Source organism: Colobus angolensis, unplaced genomic scaffold (assembly GCF_000951035.1).
Source record: "Colobus angolensis palliatus isolate OR3802 unplaced genomic scaffold, Cang.pa_1.0 Scaffold40, whole genome shotgun sequence".
Taxonomy (NCBI): domain Eukaryota; kingdom Metazoa; phylum Chordata; class Mammalia; order Primates; family Cercopithecidae; genus Colobus; species Colobus angolensis.
In genome coordinates this window covers 3,890,516-3,894,655 of record NW_012117377.1, presented here as the reverse complement: position 1 = coordinate 3,894,655, position 4,140 = coordinate 3,890,516, and the positions used below count along the sequence as shown (strand labels likewise).

At 50.0% G+C, this 4,140-nt stretch overlaps 1 pseudogene; it reads right to left on the bottom strand.

Moving 5' to 3' along the window:
* Positions 1-328: 328 nt before the first annotated feature.
* Positions 329-3,788, bottom strand: LOC105521553 (annotated as a pseudogene).
* Positions 3,789-4,140: the final 352 nt, after the last annotated feature.

Genomic DNA, 4,140 nt, shown 5'->3' with positions numbered 1-4,140 from the left:
GACAGAGCGAGACTCCGTCTCAAAAAAAAAAAAGAAAAAAAAAAATACAGTCTCCCTCACAACTGGGGTGCCTGGGGGAACTTGATCTGCTTTGACCCAAGAGGAATCAGAAGATCCAAAGCAGTCTGGGAAGGCCAGAACCCTCAGGGATGGAGGGAGGAGGAAAACCCAGGGCTGGGGGATCTGTTTGGCAACTGGGGTGAAGGGATTGCCCTCCCCCTACTGGGGTCCCCCCAGCCCCTCCGGTCTGGCAGGAAGGGGGCAGCCTGCAACCGCTGAGGGCAGGGGTGGGGCTGCCAGATGCTCCAGGCAGGGAGCCAGAAAGAGCTCACAAAGGCTTACCCTCCAGGGGGATGAAGGCAATGCCCCCCAGCTTCTCTGCCAGGGTGCGGCAGTCCTTGAGCTCCTCGAAGCAGTTTGCTTGTCATTCATGCTTGATCCCTGTCAGCCTCTTCCTGATGGCATTTTTGGAGCTGGAATCGATCATTTTGCTTATAAGGGGTGCAGGTTCGGGGCCCAGAAGATAGACACCAGGTCCTCCTCCTTGCTCTCTTTGTCTCGTAGATTGTGGCATAGAGGGCATAGTGGCAGTTCTGATCTGGCAGCATCTCGACTAAGGTGGTGTAGGGGTCATGGAGGGTCTGCCCCACATCACCCGCCAGGGTCTCATTGCCTTCCCCCAGGATGATGTTCTTCTTGTCCTCACTCAGGCAGAAGAGCACCGCCTTCCTGTGCTGCTTCACCTTCTCTGGCGGCAAACACTTACACACCTTCATGTCGTTGAACACCTTGATGACACCATCAGAGATGACTGAACCTTTTTTTGTTTTGTTTCTGAGATAGGGTCTCACTCTGTCTCCCAGGCAGGAGGGCAGTAGTGCAATCTCAGCTCCCTGCAACCTCCGCCTCCCGGCTCAAGCAATTCTCCTGCCTCAGCCTCCAGAGTGGCTGGTTCTACGGGGGTGTGCACCACCACGCCCAGTCAATTTTTTAAATTTTTGTTGATACAGGGTCTTACTATGTTACCCAGGCTGGTCTCAAACTCCTGGGCTCAAGTGATCCGCCCATCTAAGCCTCCTAAAGTGCTAGGATTATAGGCATTAGTCACCACACAGGCCAGAGAGGGGGTTTTTAGTGTGGTAATGAAGAGAGTTGGCCAAAGCTCAGCTCCAACTCAGGCATCTCTGGATCCAACTGGTTTTTGTGTTTTCCTGGGGCTGAGCTTCTTCCTGTCACTTTTGGAAACAAGAACTTAAGGTGCAGCAGGTCACAAGTGGATACGTTTTCCCAGTGCATACCCAACAAACTGGTGACCCTGGGTTATGTTACTGTCGTTTTACAGATAGGGAAACTGAGGCCCAGAAAGGCCAAGAATATTTTCCATTTTCACACAACATCATCTCATCAGGACTTGAGGTTGGGCAGCCACTTTTATAAGCCAGGCTGCTAGCTCTCTGTTGGGCTCCCTACCTAAGTGGAAGTTACTTTACTTGACAAATATGGGATCCTTGAGCTACAGTGTTGAGTGACACTAACACAGCCTACAGAGGGAACAGGAGGTACAGTGGAGCACCATGAATGCAGTAACAATAGGGTGTTTCAAGGCCGGGCGTTGTGGCTCACACCTGTAATCCCAGCATTTTGGGAGGCCGAGGCAGGTGGATTGCTTGAGCTCAGGAGTTTGAGACCAGCCTGGGCAACATGGCAAAACCCCGTTTCTACAAAAAATACAAACATTACCTGGGTGGTGGTGTGCACACCTGTACTTCCAGTTACATGGCTGAAGCGGGAGGATTGCTTGAGCCTGAGAGACAGAGGTTGCAGTGAGCTGAGATCTCGCCCCTGCACTCCAGCCTGGGTGGCAAAATGAGACCCTGTCTCAAAAACAACAACAAAAGATAGGGTGTTTCATTCATCAACAGTACAACAAGAACAAGTGCTTGGAGAGTGTGGTTACAGAAGATACTGCAGCCTCAAATTCCTGGGTTTGTGAACTGGGTTTTGAAGTGTGGATGAGAGTTTATCTAGGAAGGAGTTTTGATTGATATTCAGCAAACATTTATTGAGCATTTACTGACTATCTACTAGCACTATGTTGGGTCCTGAAAATACCTCACTGAACAAGGTAGGCAAGGTCCTGGCCCTCATGGAGCCCAGTTTAATGCTAGCAAGGGAAGGAAGATAGCATTCAGATATTTATAAGTACAATAAAAAAGAAGAAAAAGACTCAGTGATTGGCAGATGGAATGCATTTTCCAGGTGATCAGAGGCGGAATACTTTTCACTTGGGTCAGAATGACGGGACAGAGCCAATGGTGGAGATGAAACACACCAGGCAGAGGAAGGCGTGATTGAGAAAGGGGTCCTACTGTTTAAGAGTTTTACAAACAGGATTCCAGGGTGTCTGCAGCCAGTGACAGGGAGAAAGGACTAGGCAGGTCTTCAGGGCCCTGTAAATTTTGTTAAGGTGTTCGGACTTTTATTAAAAGATGAATGATGGGAAAGAGGAAGCATCCTAATGGGAGAGAGAGAGAGTTTTTTTGTTTTTGTTTTTGTTTTTTTTGAGGCAGAGTCTTGCTCTGTCACCCAGGCTGGAGTGTAGTGGTGTAATCTTGGTTCACTGCAACCTCCACCCTCCCAGGTTCAAGCGATTCTTATGCCTCAACCTCCTGAGTAGCTGGGATTACAGGTGTACACCACCACACCCGGCTGATTTTTGTATTTTTAGTAGAGATGGGGTTTCACCATGTTGGCCAGGCTGGTCTTAAACTCCTGGCTTCAAGGGATTTACCCGTCTCAGCCTCCCAAAGTGCTGGGATTACAGGCATGAGCCGCCACTGTGCCCAGCTGAGAGAGACTATTTGTTCTAGAAATTGGGACTCGGAGAAGGTATGAGCTCCCTAAAGTCCCTCAACAGTGCTGGGCCTGGCGGATCTCCTGGGCTCACTCCTTCTGGAGCCTGCTGTTTCCTCCTCTGGGCTGCTTCCCCCACTCCCAGGTGGCTGCTCTCCCTCTCTCCTGCCTGTGGCTGTCCTTGCCCTCCCTGGCTTGTCTGCTCTAGTCAGTTCCTCTAATATGTCCTTCAAGTCATCTGTGCTGTATGCCAGGTAAAAACCCTGACTCCTAGGTTCCTTCTCCAGACATACTCTTATTGTTTAGCCTGGATCAATGAATATTCTTCCCAAATAAATCTACTTTCTGGAGTGAATTTTTTTTTTTTTTTTTTAAGGTGGAGTCTTGTTCTGTTTCCCAGGTGGGAGTACAGTAGCTTGATCTCAGCTCACTGCAACTTCCACCTCCCAGGTTCAAGTGATTCTCCTGCCTCAGCCTCCTGAGTAGCTAGGACTACAGACACCTACCACCATGCCTGGCTAATTTTTGCATTTTTAGCAGAGATGGGGTTTCACCGTGTTGGACAGGCTGGTCTCGAACTCCTGGCCTCAAGTGATCCACCCGTCTTGGCCTCCCAAAGTGCTGGGATTACTGGTGTGAGCCATTCTAAGGTGGACTTTGAACTGGAGAAGCCATCTTTGGCCTTGGACACTCAGCTAACTGCCTGTGCCCAGTGCTGCTTCTCCTGCTCCCAGCCTTCTCCACTTCCTTAGTCCTTGGATCACAGCAGTGTAGGTTGTCACCACACTGCAGATGCAAGGTCCTCCCCGGGATATGCATCTGGGTGAGCTCTCAAGTTCTTTTTGCCCTCCACGATCCTTCCTGATGTGACTCCCCCTCATACATTCATCAGAGAAGTAAAGGATGACTTCGGCTGCCTTGTTGAGGGTGGGCATTGTTTGGTAACCAGTAAAAACTCTGCATGAAACAACCACCCATTTTGTATGCTCATGGAGTCTATGGGTAAAGGGATTTCAGAAAGCCTACACGGCGACAGCTTGTCTATGCTCCATGGTGCCTGGGGACTCAGCTGGAAAGACCTGAAGGCTGGGAGTGACTTAAAGGACTGGGAGCTGCTGGGCACAGTAGCTCATGCCTGTAATCCCAACACTTTGGGAGGCCGAGGCGGGTGGATCATGAGGTTAGGAGATCGAGACCATCCTGGCTAACACGGTGAAACCCCGTCTCTGCTAAAAATACAAAATATTAGCCTGGCATGGTGGCATGTGCCTGTATTCTCAGCTACTC